Genomic DNA, 18,530 nt, shown 5'->3' on the forward strand with positions numbered 1-18,530 from the left:
AAGTGTGTGTGTGTGTGTGTGTGTGTGTGTATAGCACAGAGTAGAATAAGATGTGAAAAAGGGGAGGGAAGAAAAACAAAAAATAAAAAAATACCCTTATTCAATACAAATAAAGAACTTATAAACCTATACAAGATTGTTATGGTAGTTAACCAACATTTAACCTAATACGGTTTTTATAAATTCCATGCCAAGTCTATGTTTATACACAATTTGTAATGTTTATACCTCCTTTGTATTGTTTTGTTTTGAAATCAGTAAGATAATTTAGTTTCCTAATATTTGAATATTTACTTTATAGTTTACTTTCTTCTGTAATGTTTTAGTCTGGATTGTTTTATTTGATGTTTTAATGCAGGTTACAAACTGCTGAGATTCCCCCCCTTAAGAATATAAAGCAGTATAGAAATGAAATGAATAATAATACATGAAAAATCTTCAGCATTTTAGTATAAAATTCTCTTAAATACATTTTTGTATGCAGTTTTGACTAATGTATACATTTTTGCAAGCAATTCCTCCTGACACAATTTTGTATGCTATTTTTATGAATATATTTTCAGCCTAATGGCCCCCAAAGCAGTAAGTGACAAAAGAAAGGTACAGGAAAAGTACAAGAAAACAATCAGAACAATACAATAAGCAAAGCCATTCACAAAATACTCACCAATCACAAAATACCAACTACCAATTGTGAGCGGCATTCCAGCTTCCACTGCCAGATAACTTTGTTGTTGCTGTTGTTTAGTCGTGTCCGACTCTTCGTGACCCCATGGACCAAAGCACGCCAGGCACTCCTTTAAAAAAAAAAAATATATATTTATTACTTTTAAAAGTTACAAAAAAGGAGAAGAAAGAAAAAGAAAGTCAAAAAAGAAAAAAACAGAAGAGAAAAAAAGCAAAAACAATACAATACAATATATAAACAATACAAAACCCAACCTGAACCCATTAAACTAAACACATAAATGAAGCAAAACAAAAACAATTTAAAAACATCCCTCCTTTTCCATACTCTATCCTTCATTCCCTTGTTTCCTCGACTTCCTCACACCTCCCTTTTTGTATCCCACTTCTAGTACTTTTTCCAGCAAATCCTTGCCATCTTTCTCTATTTTCTATCATATTATAAATAACATATTTTTTAACCTTATTTCCCATTAAGACTAAATTACATATATATACTTAACTTCTTATAGCGCCAGGCACTCCTGTCTTCCACTGCCTCCCGCAGTTTGGTCAAACTCATCATGTTGGTAGCTTTGAGAACACTGCCCAACCATCTCATCCTCTGTCGTCCCCTTCTCCTTGTGCCCTCCATCTTTCCCAACATCAGGGTCTTTTCCAGGGAGTCTTCTCTTCTCATGAGGTGGCCAAAGTATTGGAGCCTCAGCTTCAGGATCTGTCCTTCCAGTGAGCACTCAGGGCTGATTTCCTTCAGAATGGAGAGGTCTGATCTTCTTACACTCCCTAAACTCCCTGAAGTCAATCTGATCTCTCGCCTAGGGAGAAGGCCACCATCACAACCCAAAGGAGCTGCTCAGAACAAATATTTTTGTGGCCTTTGGCTTCCCCACCCAAATTTGTTATTGTCTCTCTCCCCCACAAAAAATGTTTTTGATCATCTTTGTAACCCTCACGTTTGGAAATATGTATGGTTGTGTTAGCTTATGTAATGGTTATATGGGGTTGCTCGTGCGTAAGTTGCCGCCACTCCTGGCTAGGTAGCCTGGTTAAACCTTTCCTAGCTGGGCAGCCCTTCACTTCGTGGCTGTTCAGTCACTAGCAGAATCTGTCAGTGGGCGTTTCTTGAATTTCTTCCAGCAAAGAAGTTCTTTGACGCCAAGTCTCCTCCTACTTTCCCTGCACGGAAATCTTCTGCGCAGGGTGGGTGTGGGTAGCGGAGGACCTGTGCTCTCCCCGCTGGTCTCCGGCGAAGAGTCCTGGAGCCCTCTCTCCGATTCCCCCATCCACCCCCCTTTATCCCTGGTGTTACGCTGATTTCCTTCCCCAGCTGCTGAGTCTCCTCTCTCCCTGCTGGGCCCTTCTCCGGCATCGCTTGGGAGCCCTGCCTCCACTCCTGGCTCCAATGTCAGTTCCCTGACAGCTTATTAGTTTGCTTGCTTGCTTGTTTTGAAATTAGACTTACTGGGCAATATCCAGCGATGTTTGCCCGCTCATAGCGGAAATCTTCTTGGACAACTGGACTTCCAATAATAAACGTATGAAAAAGGCTTGCTCACTGCCTCCATTCCACTTGAATCTGCACCCATTTGCATGCTTTAATGAGGAATGTGATGACCTTTACCAGACTGGAAAGGGGTCTTAGATGCCCACACTTTAGATGAAATCATTTGTTGAACTGGAGCATGGGTAGGCAAACTAAGGCCTGGGGGCCAGATCTGGACCAATCGCCTTCTAAATCCAGCCCGCGAACGGTCCAGGAATCAGTGTGTTTTTACATGAGTAGAATTCATGCTTTTATTTAAAATGCATCTCTGGGTTATTTGTGGGGCATAGGAATTCATTCATTTCTATTCCCCCCCCCAAAAAAAAATATATAGTTGTGCCCCCCATAAGGTCTGAGAGACAGTGGACCGGCCCCCTGCTGAAAAAGTTTGCTTTTGTTGTGAGTGCTAGTTCAGCTCATCTACATATATACATATGTACTATGCAGAGAGAATAATCATGTTAGCATATTATAAAATACACAGTTCATTGTGTAGTTATTTGATTACACCTCCCAGATTTAAACCGTCATGTACCAATAATTAGTTTTCATAAGACAATTTAAAGCTTGCCTAGTTTTCTCAACAGCTCTTTCTCCCCCTAGAGACAGTCGACTGTGTTTATTAGTGTTCCCAGACTAAACTCTGGGTTCCCTTTCCTTTAAGAGTTTTTCTTTATTTGCATGAAGGGTCAGGAAATTCAAATGCATTATTAAAAGCCTGCAAAACAAGGAATGCTGCAGAAACAGTATGAGTAATTTACTTTATACTAGAAGCTTACAGCTAAGGAACTGGGCTGTTGCTTCAAATCAACATGCAAAATTCAGCTCTCGCCGAATCAAATAACTGTGAAGGCTCCTCCCGCCCCCTGTTCTGCCATGGCAGCTGCTGTTGGTGGTCCTTCCTGTGGCAAAAGAGAAAGTCCAGGCAATATTTGTGGAACGTAATAGCTGATAAACTCACCTAACACTTTCCCTCTGTTTCCACTCCTGAAAAAAAATTGCTAAGTCATTCCAACTAGGCTGGGATTTGCACCATTTTTTTCCCATGTCACTCCTTCTCTATGACATTTCATATTTTTTTTAACTTGCTTCAACGTTTTATTTCTTTTTTTTATAATAATATTTATTAAATTTTTGTTTAAACAATAAAAGACATACATAATAACATAGTATTTTCCAATATCCACATTTCATTCTCATCTTTGGACTTCCTCACATCTCTTGTTCCTGCATTCTAAACTCATAAATTTTACTAGCAAATTATTAACTTGTTTCAATTCATATAATATATTTTTCCAATATTAAATCTCAAATTTTAGAATTTAAATCACTCTTTTGGAGACTTAATTATAACATACTATTTATCCAAAATTTGTCTTTTCTTTCAGTTACATTTAGATTTGTATTCCTTATAACTAATTTGTTGGAGCCATTCTATTGCTAATCTTACATCTTTCTTAACATTCATACAATTTACAATATTTTTGTAGATAGTCCTTAAATTTATTCCAGTCCTCCTCCACCAGTTCTTCTCCCAGGTCTCGGATTCTGCCAGTCATCTCCGCCAGTTCCATATAGTCCATCAGTTGCATCTGCCATTCTTCCAGTGTGGGCAAATCTTGAGTTTTCCAGCATTTGGTGATGAGTATCCTTGCTGCTGTTGTAGCATACATAAAAAAAGTTATGACATTTCAGCTTTTCTTGCCAAGCTCCCCACCTAGGGTTCTTTTACTTACGCATAGTGGCATCGCCACATAGGTCTGATTTGATGCATAGTGCTCTGCTGTCATACGTTCCATGCTTGGTTGGGATCATCCATGTAACTAATTCATGAAGGAGAAATAACCAGCTTCCTATCGAGCAAAGCAGTTCCGACAGACACCAAACAGTGTGGGATGTGAAACACAGATAGCAGTGAGATACAACATTCCTAGAGTGGACATGAGAAGGGATGTTTGCTCCAGCCAGTAGAAAACTTCCTATTTCCTCCTGGGCTGGGGCAAACTTCCTCTGCATGTGACTAGAGGTGGATGTGACCTTACTGTCCAGGTGACAAAACGACCAGGCACACAGCCCTCCTCCTCTCTCTTTGACTCCATTCCTTGCAGAAGCAACAATGCTTCTAGCCAACAGAGCACAAAGGGACTATCTCCTTATGGGATAGATTCCACTTGTATGTACTTCTATAACTAAGTCTACCTTCAGGGATCCATCTGTGAACTGATTGTGTGAGTAAACTTCTTTTATACTTTTTACACAAGATTGTGTCATGTCTATTCTTTTTCAGGGCGAGTAAAGGGGTTTACGGGACGTGGGTGGCACAGAGCCTAGGGCTTGTCGATCAGAAGGTCGGTGGTTCAAATCCCCATGACAGGGTGAGCTGCCGTTGTTTGGTCCCAGCTCCTGCCAACCTAGCAGTTTGAAAGCACGTCAAAGTGCAAGTAGATAAATAGGCACCACTCTGGTGGGAAGGTAAACAGCATTTCTGTGCACTGCTCTAGTTGGCCAGAAGTGGCTTAGTCATGCTGGCCACATGACCCGGAAACTGTCTGTGGACAAACGCCGGCTCCCTCGGCCTATAGAGCAAGATGAGCGCACAACCCCAGAGTCGTCCGCAACTGGACCTAATGGTGAGGGGTACCTTTACCTAAAGGGGATTACCGGGAATCCTATATTGAGAAGCTTAAACGAGCTTGCAACAAGCTAACCGCTGTGTATTTAAAAGGGCAATGTTAGAATCTTCTAAGTTATAGAACTTGCTAGTGCAAGTTAGGAAGGATCTTATTAAACAATAAATCCTCTCCTGCCTCCTTGAACATTCCCAGAAACAGAAATGGGGGGAAAGCATACTTAAAAACAAACAAGCAATGAAGATGAGTGGGGCTTCTTTCTTTTCTTTTTTTTACATTTCAGGAATAACATCAAAAATGATGCTATTTTTCCTATTAGTTTATTCATGGTGCTATACAGGTGCCTGTAGAGTTTTGTTATCCTCTCCCCCCAATTCATATTCCATTTTATCTTTCTTCATTTGTTTTCTTTTTCTGCATTGGAAGCAAGTATTTTCAACATATAATGGGTTTGGCTACATATTGTTACAATATAATGTTCTTTTTTTTAATGAAAATAAAAATGAGGGTGGGGAAATTCTACCCAGAACTTACCTTCTGCAAGATAATATTCACCTTCAGCAGAGGATATTCAGATGTTCAGAATGTTCTACATTCAGCAAAGAATATTCAGAGCAGCACCGATAGAAATTCTTTTAGCTTCGTCTCCATGTGTTTCAGCTGAGTTGAACCATTTGCATTGGCCTTCCCTTCCGCTTTTGGCAGAATTTGATGGATTTACAACCTCACCTAAAACAGATTTGCATCTTCACCTAAAGCAACATGCAATGCAAATATGTAGGTTCCTGCTCAAGTCCTGATAAGCAAGATATTTCAAAGAAAAATGAAGAAGCTCTGATAGGGATTGAGAAATTCCTCGGTTGAGTTCTGCTGCTCCCAACTTTCACCCGAGTTTAAGGGAAGAGGCATTTGGAGGTTCCAGATCAAATTAAACATGTCAGGGATTTTTTTGGGGGGGGGAGAGCGGGAAGTAAAGTGTTTCAGTGATGGTGACCTTTCATTACCTTTAAAATGAATTGCTGGTCAAATCTCTTAACAGACTGTGGCTCAAAACTGAAGATAAGTTAATTTAAGGAAATTCGGGGGAGTTTCCTTTCCTTTCCTCCTCCCTACAGCCACTTGCACCCCCTCTGAAATGTCTGTCTGAAAGATCAAGGGATCCCCTTAAACAATTTAGTTTGGGCATCAGGGTTTTCTTTGTGAGGGTGGAATTGCTCAAAATCAGGGCTGGATTCTAAGTTAAAGAAGTTCACCTAAACCCCCATTACCATGTTCCATATGGTCTTGGAGAGGCGGGGCACAGCTGGTTGCAGTGGGGGGGGAAGCTTGTTTTCCTTGAGTTTCCTTAAGTTACTTTGTCTTAGGATCCAGGTCATTGATACGTAGAAAGACAACAGATGGAGCAGTTCTGCAGTCACGGAAAGGACTGTCTGTGTTAAACTTCTGCAAAGCTTCCAACTCCTAGAGATTCTATAAGGCAAAATGGGAGAGTTGATACTGGCAGTCTAGGTTGAAATGACCATCATATTATGTACAATAATTTCAGTCACCAGTTGCAATAGCAACAAGTTGGGGGTTTTTTTTGCAATAGCTATCCACTGTGAACAATGCGCGGTTTTTACAAAAGCTTTATAATAAGCATTTGGCGAGCAATTAAAAACTGCCAGCCAAGCATTAAAGGACAGCTTTGAAAATGACAAGATCAAATAAGTATAAAGGAGAGTGCAATCCCTAATTAAAAACAGACAGTGTAAAATTTGTATTTGCCCAGAACGGTACGAGAGAATCATTGTAATCTGTTATGGCAGATGCTACAATAAAGGTGACATTTCCTATCTTAACTTTCCCAGAGAATACTTAGTGTTGCAGAGTGCTCAAAGCACGAAGGTGCTATCTCAAATACGGTTATGATGGCAGTTCATTATTTTGGAATTGAAGGAGAATTGATCTAGGAGCAGCTGCTCAGCCCAGAATAAGTAGCTCAAAGCTAATAACATTTATGCTTCAGAGTGCTCAAAGCCCTTGGCATTTAGTATCTCAGTTATCCTTACAACAATCCTCTGATGTAGGCCAGTATTATCATCCTCACATTTGTTTGTTGAGTTAAAATTTATATTCCGCACCTTCCTCCAAATGAGCCCAGGACAGCAGGACAGTTTGAGAAGGGATGGGCACGAGACAGTGTGGTTTGCCTCATGCCACCTTGTGAATGCCTTGCTGAAGCAAACATTCAGCTCAGGACCTCAGCTCACATTATTGTCCATTGCACTTCCTGCATCTAGTCATGGCTGGTATGGTTCTGAACAGGGCCGTCTTAAGCATATCTGGCACTGTGGTGCAAAGCTCCCTCCGGCGCCCCCCCCCATTTCCCAGAGTTTTTTAGGGAGGACAGCGCTGCCAGTGGGGCTGGAGGAGGCAGCTGGAGAGTAGCTCCTCCGGCGGGGAAGAGGCGGAAGCTGGACACAGCGCCTCTTGGCTCAGCTGGCCGCTTCGTGCTGTGGTAGCCACGGCAGAGAGAGGCTCCAATCACGGCACTGCTTCGGCGCGGCATGGTGGAGGTGGGCGAGGGCAGCGAGCTGATGCTGGGAGGTGCCGCGTCCAGCCTCCGCCTCTTCCAGTGTCCTGCTCCTCCACATGCAGCTGCTGGGTGACCTTGGGCTAGTCACACTTCTCTGAAGTCTCTCAGCCCCACTCACCTCACAGAGTGTTTGTTGTGGGGGAGGAAGGGAAAGGAGAATGTTAGCCACTTTGAGACTCCTTAGGGTAGTGATAAAGCAGGATATCAAATCCAAACTACTATTCTTCTTCTTCTTCTTCTTCTTCTTCTTCTTCTTCTTCTTCTTCTTCTTCTTCTTCTTCCCTGGCACCCTCCAGTACTTGGCGCCCCGGCGCCCCGTGCCACCAGTCTCTATGGGTAAGACACCCCTGGTTTTGAATTTCTCAGAGGTTTGATCTTCACTGTGAAAAGTGCCATTTCAGAGGGCAAGCGGTTAAAGCTCCATTTCCTTTCTGTGGCCTAAGCTTAAATTCATCTTTTCAAATCTGTACACAGCCTCGTCTGCTGCTATTTCAGCATGTTTCCTTTAAAGCAAACAAGAAGAGAGAAACCTGAAATGGCTTCTTCGCAGCATGTTCGCAGCCATACAGGGATCACATCATATCCCATGTCATCACCACCAGACCCTCATTGGTCAGGGGCTGTAATGCCTCTGAATATCAGTTGCTAGAAACAGCAGGGGGAAAACAGAGTGTCCTTTTGCTCAGGTCCTGCTTGTGGGTTCCTCACAGGCATCGAGTTGGGCACTGTGAGCACAGGATATTGAACTTGATGGACCTGATCCAGTAGGTTCTTAAATTCTAAAGGAATTTGAAGGTGTTCTGAGAAAGGCAGATCGTGGAGAAACAGAAGCCTCTTTCTCAGGGCAAGAAATTGGAAAATGGGTTTGGGCACAACACTAAGCCTTATCCCCACCCTGCCCAAAAAGGCCCGCCCTGCATGCTTGGCTTGGTGCAGTGGCGCATGGGCTCAGCTCCTTCTTTTCTGTTTCACACACTTTCCCAAAGGACTGCTTTGGGGAGACAAGTACTTGCCACCAATAATAATAATAATAATAATAATAATAATAATAATAATAATTTATTATTTGTACCCCGCCCATCTGGCTGGGTTTCCCCAGCCACTCTGGGCGGCTTCCGTAGAAACCAAAAATACACTAAAATATCACAGATTAAAAACTTCCCTGAACAGGGCTGCCTTAAGATGTCTTCTGAATGTCAGGTAGTTATTTATCGCTTTGACATCTGATGGGAGGGCGTTCCACAGGGCAGGCGCCACTACCGAGAAGGCCCTCTGCCTGGTACCCTGTAGCTTTGCTTCTCGCAATGAGGGAACCGCCAGAAGGCCCTCGGGGCTAGACCTCAGCGTCCAGGCAGAACGATGGAGGTGGAGACGCTCCTTCAGGTATACTGGACTGAGGCCGTTTAGGGCTTTAAAGGTCAATACCAGCACTTTGAATTGTGCTCGGAAACGTACTGGGAGCCAATGTAGGTCTTTCAAGACCGGTGTTATGTGGTCTCGGCGGCCGCCCCCAGTCACCAGTCTAGCTGCTGCATTCTGGATTAGTTGTAGTTTCCGAGTCACCTTCAAAGGTAGCCCCACGTAGAGCGCATTGCAGTAGTCCAAGCGGGAGATAACCAGAGTATGCACCACTCTGGCGAGACAGTCCGCGGGCAGGTAGGGTCTCAGCCTGCATACCAGGTGGAGTTGGTAGACAGCTGCCCTGGATACAGAATTGACCTGCACCTCCATGGACAGCTGTGAGTCCAAAATGACTCCCAGGCTGCGCACCTGGTCCTTCAGGGGCACAGTTACCCTATTCAGGACCAGGGAGTCCTCCACACCAGCCCGCCCCCTGTCCCCCAAAAACAGTACTTCTGTCTTGTCAGGATTCAACCTCAATCCATTAGCCGCCATCCATCCTCCAACTGCCTCCAGGCACTCACACAGGACCTTCACCGCCTTCACTGGTTCTGATTTGAAAGAGAGGTAGAGCTGGGTATCATCTGCATATTGATGGACACCCAGTCCAAACCCCCTGATGATCTCTCCCAGCGGCTTCATATAGATGTTGAAAAGCATGGGGGAGAGGACAGAACCCTGGGGCACCCCACAAGTGAGAGCCCAGGGGTCTGAACACTCATCCCCCACCACCACTTTCTGAACCCGGCCCAGGAGGAGGGAGCGAAACCACTGCATAACAGTGCTCCCAGCCCCTCTAGACGGTCCAGAAGGATGTTATGGTCGATTGTATCAAAGGCCGCTGAGAGATCCAGCAGAACTAGGAAACAACTCTCACCTTTGTCCCTAGCTCGCCGGAGATCATCAACCAGCGCGACCAAGGCAGTTTCAGTCCCATGATGAGGCCTGAATCCCGATTGGAAGGGATCCATACGTGTTTTCCTAGCAATATACTCAAAAGAAAAGGCTTACATGGTGCCAGGATTGTAGCATTTCCTTGCCCCAATGGCAGCCAATGGAGCAGAGTGGTAAGGTCATGCTACTGTGATGACGTCACCCACACTTTCCCCACTAAATGTCACCAGACAACGCACAAAGGCATGGATTTACAGCACCCACCCTTCTCCCTGTGTTGTTGTGTAGTTTCAGCCTGACATTCCAGGCATATTTGATGGGCTACATGTGGGTTGGTTGTACACTGTTATGGTAACTTCCAGGGCCAGCCCTACTGTTGGGCAAAATGAGGTGACCACTTCAGGCAGCAAATGATGGGGGGGTGATGACAGCCCTCTAGCTGTTCCTTCTAAGTCACCCCCTCCCAACCATTCCCCTTTCAAGTGAAAAATATGTGTATTCCATGCCTCCTCCCTGGCCCACCCCCCTAAACTAACCATGCTATCGGAGATTCAGTAGATCTCACCACCATTGTTAAAGTAACATGGGAATCCTTTGTATTTGGAGGTTGCCATATGTCCTCTTTTCCCAGGACACGTCCTCTGTTTTGAAATGAGAGTCATCATAGTGATCCATAGTTAAAAGCAGAAGTCGGCAAATGTGTCCTCTTTTTTGCTCTTCAAAATATGGCAACAGGAGTCAGCATCTTGCCCTTCATCTCAGGCAGCAAAATATGTTGGGCGAGCCCTGGCAGCTTCTGACAGAAAGTTAAGGACAATAGAGCACACAGATAACCCTTAACACCCACAGAGTTTCTGTGCTGAATCAAGAGTCACATCAGAACCTCTTTATGAAGAGGAGTTAACAATCATTGATCAAACAGTTCAAGCCACCTGTTGCAGCTTTGTTCTTTACAAGTTCACAAGAAAACTGAACAATCCTTACTTTTAATATTTCCCTTTGGTTCAATAGTTTTGCTCCTCCATTCCCCGCCTCCATTTGACATTCCAAGATCACATTATTGAGACCTCGCATGGGCTGGTTTGTTTTCTCAGCAGGTCCATTTAATGACTTGTCATTCATCAGGAAATCCTTTCAAATAGCATGATTGATCCTAGCTTGCCTTGATTAAATTATTAATTTTTTTCCCTTACCCCAGAAGAGTTGGGTTAAGATGTTTTTGAAAGGATGGTATTTTCCTATCTTTATCTTATTTAGTTCAGCTAAGGACAGATTGGTAGTTTTGCTAAAGGTCAGGTATTGTTACTTGGTTTGGAAGAAAAAAATGTGTAGCCCTGTTGCAGGAGATGGTAGATACAAGTCATTTCCAAGAGGGTGATCTTTGGAAGAGGAAAGAGAAGGTGGGTGATTGGAATCAGGCATCCAACAGTGACCAAAACTATGTATACTACCCTAGGTGCTGTATAAAATATAGGGATCTGGCTACAGGAAATACACAAGTTTGCAACTTTTTGCAAAGTGAGTCGGAGCCAAAGGAATGCATGTGTAACAAGAACCACACAAAAACCAGGGCTGTTAATTGGCAATTTGCCTTTTTCAATGTGCAGACTACAACTGAGTAGTCTTTTGAATCAACTGGATTTTTAAATGTTGTATATTTATTGTATAAATTTGAATCTATCTCTGAAAAGGACTTTGATTCTGACACCCTTGTCAAGATAAATCTAAGTCAGGGAGCCACTGTTGTGATGAAGGCTCAAGTAGGATCCTAGAGTCATGGTACCTAGCAACAAGATCTGTGAATTATTCCCAAAATGTGGCATGCCAAAGTTAGGAAGATGCAAATATTCTTACTTCAGTACCTAAACATGCTTATTGAACCCAATGGTCTTGACTCAACTTTGGCTAACTTAGGGTACTGGTCTGCTTATTTTCGGGGACGCAGGTGGCTCTGTGGGTTAAAGCCTCAGCGCCTAGGACTTGCCGATCGAAAGGTCGGCGGTTCGAATCCCTGCGGCGGGGTGCGCTCCCGCTGCTCGGTCCCAGCGCCTGCCAACCTAGCAGTTCAAAAGCACCTCCGGGTGCAAGTAGATAAATAGGGACCGCTTACCAGCGGGAAGGTAAACGGCGTTTCCGTGTGCGGCTCTGGCTCGCCAGAGCAGCGATGTCACGCTGGCCACGTGACCCGGAAGTGTCTCCGGACAGCGCTGGCCCCTGGCCTCTTGAGTGAGATGGGCGCACAACCCCAGAGTCTGTCAAGACTGGCCCGTACGGGCAGGGGTACCTTTACCTTTTAATGCTTATTTTCTGTTTCCTCTCAGGAACTAACATGTACTTTGGAACATCTTTTTGGAAACAGAAAGGTACAACCAATACAGTATGAATTTGTCAAGGAAAATTAATTGATTATGAAACTTTGGAGAGTAGAACAAGGAACTGAAAAGCACATGTCTTATGAGCCAGAAGTAGCTCGCCATTCTTATAAGTGTAATGCTTGTTCACTCTTTGCATTGAATGCAGGCGCAAGCTGTTGTCTACATATGTACAAGTGTTTGTGTGAAAGGGTGTATGTTTGTTGTGTTGTACATCTCAACTGTTGTGTACATACCTACATAAACTATACACCTGTTGAATGCTACATGTGGGCAATTGTACAAGTGTACAGCTCAACTATGTGTACATAGGTACACAGATTGTACTCCTGTTGAACGTAACAGGTGAACACCCCTTCTTATGCACAAAGTTTTAATTTTCCTTTCCCCAATACCCACATGTGTGCAAATAATGTATTCATTTGTAAATCCCTCATCCTTCTCTCTTTTCTTTCCACCCACTTCTTTTCTTTCTGGATCTCTTAAGCAGGCCAGCAGTAGCATCTGTTAGCATTAAGATATAATACAGCAGTTTTCTTAGTCTAAGGCCCTGTAGCGTATTTGTTAGTAGCAAGGAGACAGGATTTTCCGTCTGCATGATCTATAATGCTCTTCTTTTAATTTAAGATGAAAGGACTATTTTTGGACACCACCAATGACTCAGAATATAGAAGAAGCAATTGTGTAACAGATGCATAACTGAAACCAAGCATTTGCAAACAGTAAGACATGCATCTTGTTTAGCTCGCCGAACACCTTGAATAAAATGAGCAGAGCTTCTGTTCAGCTGGTAGAAGATTTCTCCATTAGCTCCTCTGAAATCAATTCAGATTGTGTACTTGCGCAACTTTTCTTTTGAAGGTAAGTGGTATGTATGACTTTTATCAGGAAAAGAGTTACTGCAATGTGATGTGTAGCCTGCATGATTTCCAGAGAGGTGAGTTTTTCTTGGAGCTGCATGAGCATGTGATGTTGTTGGCTTAATCTACAGCCCAAACAACACCAGCATCTCTGCACTGAACGCTCAGTCACTGTGGCAGATTAGCCACATTGGCAAAATTATTTGTATTATTTGCCACTTTCTGATTATAGTATACTGACATATTTACCAGCCCCTCCAGGTTGAGAATCCATTTGTCCATGTATTGGGGACAGTTTTATTGTGCATTTTCATTTAGGAGTGTGTCTTTTTGCACTTGTTAATTGATCTCCTAGTTTTATGTATTGGTAGAAGAAAGCCTGCATTGCTAGAACAGCTATGAAGTCTACTAGCAATTTCAAAATGGCACATCTGGCCAGGTTAACCTGAAGGTCTGAAACCATTTATTTGGGAGGAATCCCCTTTGAATTCAATGTGACTTATTTCTGAGTAGACATGATGCCACAGTTAGTCATTTGCCACAAAGCTAATGCAACTAGCTTGTATGTGTGCACATGCAAATCTGGTACATATGTTTTACCTCTTTGATGCACAGGTTCAGAATTTTCAGTTTGATAAACATCAAGCTTTCTAGAAAACCTGCTTGCTTGCAATATTCACTGCATTGTTCTATTTTACAATACTGTTGATTTCCACCGTCGCTCTCCATTCCTTATTGTTTTATTCTTTTAACCATCTTCGAGTCTTAGGACAAAGGCGGGATATAAGGTGTTTTAAAATAAAGAAATAAACAAAATAAAATAATGAATACTTATTAGTTGATAAATAAAATATATTTAGATTTTGATAGGGAATGCTTATCAATAGATGTAATGGGTTTCAATCCTGATAAGAGATAAGCATTCTTGTTTGGATGTCCTGACAATCTCAGATCAGTTGTTCAGCCTGTTCTGGATGGAGTTGCACTCCCCCTGAAGCAAATGTTTCTGCAATTTGGGAGTTCTCCTGGACTCAATTCTACACCCAGATGCTCAGTTAAAAGCATATGTTTCATCAGCTCTATCTTGTACACCAATTGTGCCCTTCTCAGAAGAAATGAAACCTGGTCCCAGCAATTCATGCTTTTACTACCTCCAGGGTAAATAGCTACAATGTCCTTTATGTGTGGCTGGCCTTGAAGACAGTAATGAAGCTGCTATTTGTCCCAGAATGTGGTTGATGGTAGTTATCCACTTGGATCATATTATACCCATGCTTAGCAAGTTTTCCTGGCTAGGCTTCTGCCAGTCGAAATTAACATCTAAGAATCCGTGTAATAGGGTTTATTCCCTTTATCTATACAATCTCATGGGTTTCTGCAAAGAAATCATAATATTAATGCTAATGTTTTTAGTCATCCTTTGAGGATTAAATTTTCTGCAGCAATTTTCTTTTTCCCCAGGTACTCTGCAAACAATCTATGTCCTTCTAAATGTGTTTGTAGGAAGGGGGTTATTGGTTTGTTTTTGTTTTCTTGGGTTTTTAAATATATATTTTGGGTTCTCCTCATTTTGTATTTTTATGTTGTGAACCACCCTGTGATCATCAGATAAAGGGTGATATACCGAACATCAGAAATTGCTTGCAAAAATGTGTATATAAGGCAAAAAAAATGCACTAGAATGCCGATGAATTTCATAAGGACTTTCAAATGATGTGGAAAAGAAGAAACTGGCATTTGCCCATCACTGGCAGTGAGCCTAATACACAATACTCCCCCCGTTCAAACAAACTTGTTTCAGCAACAAAACAGGCAGGTTTCCTTAGAACAGCTCTTCCCCTTACATTTTTCTTCTTACCCAGATCACCCCATTATTCATTTTCTTCATTACATGTTCCCACAGATCTCAATTATTACTGAACGAAGACACATTTGGGGACATAATTGAGAGGACAAATACTTTGTGCTAAAGAGCTTCCATTTGTTGTTGTTTAGTTGTTTAGTCGTGTCTGACTCTTCGTGACCCCATGCTTCCATAGCACTATGAAAATAATGCAATCTAATGACATTTTATTGAAGACTGCAAGATGCATAGTGAAGCTTGCAATTCTGCATGCACAGATCTGTGTTTCTAGACACTCACAGAAGCAATCCTTCCCCCAAATACAACTCTGGGGAGCCACCAGAGCTCCTGTAGCAAAACATCCCATGCCATGTTTAGTTTCTCTTACCCTGTGCTTGACGGCTGGTCTCTGTTGTGGGTAGGTGACCAGGTGCAGAAGCTGATGGGACGTCTTCATCTTTAAGAGTTATGTAGTAAAAGGTGATTTATATGATCTGAGGAGAAGCCAGAGTATGGAACCTTGGAACATATTTTCATGCTTGGTGGGAACGCAAAATTGTTTATATGTTTTGGACCAGGATCTTCTATATCACATCCAAAATGGTTAAAACAGCCTCTCTTGCCCAACCCAGCCTTAGCCCTGCTTTCACTAAACCCAGATTCCAACCCTACTATCCAGCAGAAAGATTCGATTCCCCCCCCCCTCTATTTCTACTGGTACCCACATGTCTAGTGATAGCATCTCACTACCGCTTGAGATCTGCTTCCATAATATTTGGGATATACCTAGTTCAGAATGACTAACTGGGCTTAGAAGAGTTGCAGATTGGGTTATAAAGGAAAATACCTTGATGAAACCTGGTCTCCCCTCTTTTCATACGTAAGGGGGGGGGGGAGAATAAAGCTCTCCCACTGGCCCCACATCCCTGTCAGTGGAGAATCTATATGGACTGCTAATGTTTTAAGACCATGTAAAATGACACCATAAACTTAATGTGATGTTCCTTTCTCTGTGAAGACTGTATTGTATAGTAAAATTATAAAATTGGGGGGGGGGTTATGTAGAAGAGGGAGTTTCAGCAAGTGTAGTTGTGTGACAAGATTGAAATTTTCTCATTGGCTCAGTTATCAAAGGTGCATGAGCCGAATCCACTTTTCCCAGTTATGATGTAAACTTCATGCAACTTGAGTGCAAACAAGTTCTAGTTTCAGACTTTTTGAAGAGGCTTTGCACAATGCAAATTTGAGATTTCAGGGTTTCCTGGAGTATCTTAATCTCTCTGCCTTCTATTCTCTACTACTACTAATCAATATCTTTTATATGTGTTTCAAATTCCAGCTTTCTGACTGACTTGGAGGTATCTTAACCATTGCAGAGTGCTTACGAACTCCCTATTTGGGCGAGAAGTATATACTTCTGCAAATATTCTGTTTCCAGACTTTTATAGAAATCAATGTCTGCAAGACTTCAGATTTCCTGGAAGCTGAAAACATTGTAGCTGTTTTTGCAGTGCAGTCTGAATCCCCCATCTTGATGGATAAGTGCAAATATTCTCCATGTCAGATTTTTCTAGTAATGCTGCACCAAATTTTAGGGCTTATCGAGACGTGGATTTTGACACCTTTAGTATTCACTAGCTCTGCCTGGGAAATTAGGATGTTCTGCCAGCTCTGATGTGTGCCACAGCATTGTAAATGTGATTGAGTTCCTAAGGCAGAGTAAAACATGGGACAGGTGGCATTCTCTAACATATAAATCTGTTTAACTGCCTAACCACAACGGCTTTGTTCTGCCTCCACCGTTGAAGGCAGAAGTCTTCTGAATACCAGTTGTTAGAAACCACAGGAGGTGAGAGTGTTGTTGTGCACAGGAGGCAAAATTGGTTGGGTTTCATGCATCCCAGAGGCATCTGATTGGCTACTGTGAGAAGAGGATTCTGGACCAGAGAGACCAAGTGCCCTGATCCAGCGGGATATTCTTATGCTCTTGTTTTGCACAGCAATGCACAGCAAAATGCCGTATTTTTCGCTCTATAACACGCACCCGACCATAACACGCACATAGTTTTTAGAGGAGGAAAACAAGGAAAAAAATATTCTAAACGAAACAGTGGATGCATGATTTTTGTGGTTCATGCTGTGGCCACAGACATGTGATCTGACAGTGAGTTTGGGGTAGCCCAATGCAAAAATCCTGAGGATCCATGTGGATCCATGCTTTGTAACCACGTTTTTGCGGCCCCAGGCAACAGTGGGTGGGTGATTTTTTTGGTGCAAGCTGTAGCCATGGACATGCTATGTGATCTGATGGTGAATTTGGGGTGACCCAGTGCAAAAATCCTGAGGATCCATGTGGATCGGTGCTTTGTAACCAGGCTCTCTGTCCCTCTCTTCTCCCCATTCAGCGGCTCTTCTCCTGCTTTGCTGTTTCAAAGTGAGCAAAGCAAGCCACGGAGGAGGGAAGGAAGGGGAACCATGGATCCTCTGCTCATGACTGCATCAGATCCCTCCACCATCCGTAGGCATTCGCTCCATAACACGCACAGACATTTCCCCTTACTTTCTAGGAGGAAAAAAGTGAGTGTTATGGAGCAAAAAATACGGTACTTCTGGGCATCTCCCTGGATCAGTTTTATACTTTTAGTAGCTTGTTATTTTGACTGTTGTAAAGGTAAAGGGACCCCTGACCATTAGGTCCAGTCATGGGGTTGTGGCACTCATCTCGCTTTATTGGCCGAGGGATCCGGCGTACAGCTTCCAGGTCATGTGACCAGCATGACTAAGCTGCTTCTGGCGAATTAGAGCAACGCACGGAAACGCCTTTTACCTTCCCACCACAGCGGTACATGTTTATCTACTTGCACTTTGATGTGCTTTCAAACTGCTAGGTTGGCAGGAGCAGGGACCGAGCAATGGGAGCTCACCCCGTCGCGGGGATTTGAACCGCCGACCTTCTGATCGGCAACTCCTAGGCTCTGTGGTTTAACCCACAGTGCCACCCACGTCCCTTTGACTGTTGAGGTGAGTGCAAATGAGAGCCTTGTATAATACAATGACTGCTGTATCCAATATGGCATGTAAAGGGTTTTTACATGGTCCCTAAGTGCAACCTTTGCTTTTCTCCCCATCCAAGTGAATGGCAACCATTCTTAACTAAAAGGAAACTGTCAGGCAAAATTAAACGTGTTAAGAATAGGCATTATTGCTCTGTGCGCTACTAATTTAGAGAAATTTCCATTTCTCCTGGGAAGCCATTTGATATATATTTGTTTTCAATTAAATTTGCATATATACTGCTTTAAAGAGATTTGATATATCTCTGTGTTTGGTGATTTTCCTGAGGAGAAACGTACCCACTTCTTCTTCTTCCTTTATTTAATTTACAACTCTGCGAGGGGCTCAGATTGTGGGCACATTACGAAGAGGTATTAATGTAGGCTAAATCATCACGAGCTTTTGTGCGTCAGAAAGCTAAAATCCTTATATCTGGGGTAGTGGAGAGAGCGAGAAAGAAAGAGAATGTTATGAGTGAGATGCAAAACCTTATAATTAAAGAAGCATGTAAATAATAATGGAAGTCATTAGTGCTATTCAGTTTGAAAGAATGTTACAAATGTAATTGGAGCATTAAAACGAAAATCCATTATGACAAAACATTCATGATACAAGAGAGTGAAAATGTGTGACTTTTATTTTGATAAATGTCAGTTCTCCCCATCTCT

The 18,530-nt window shown here is 42.7% G+C and overlaps 1 protein-coding gene across 4 annotated transcripts in view; it reads left to right on the top strand.

Moving 5' to 3' along the window:
• The window catches only part of ARPP21 (cAMP regulated phosphoprotein 21), a 250,687-nt gene that overhangs the window by 45,871 nt on the left and 186,286 nt on the right, over positions 1 to 18,530 (top strand). The window contains exon 1 of one of the 4 annotated variants that reach the window (XM_083705683.1): positions 12,677 to 12,966. The exons of the other annotated variants lie outside the window; for them this stretch is intronic. The gene's annotated coding sequence lies outside the window, so the exon portion shown is untranslated. Of the gene's footprint in view, positions 1 to 12,676; positions 12,967 to 18,530 lie in introns of those variants that run through there. 4 annotated transcript variants of the gene reach the window in all.

The sequence above is a fragment of the Podarcis gaigeae genome (genome assembly GCF_964106915.1).
Source record: "Podarcis gaigeae genome assembly, chromosome: 12".
NCBI classification, from domain to species: Eukaryota; Metazoa; Chordata; class Lepidosauria; order Squamata; family Lacertidae; genus Podarcis; species Podarcis gaigeae.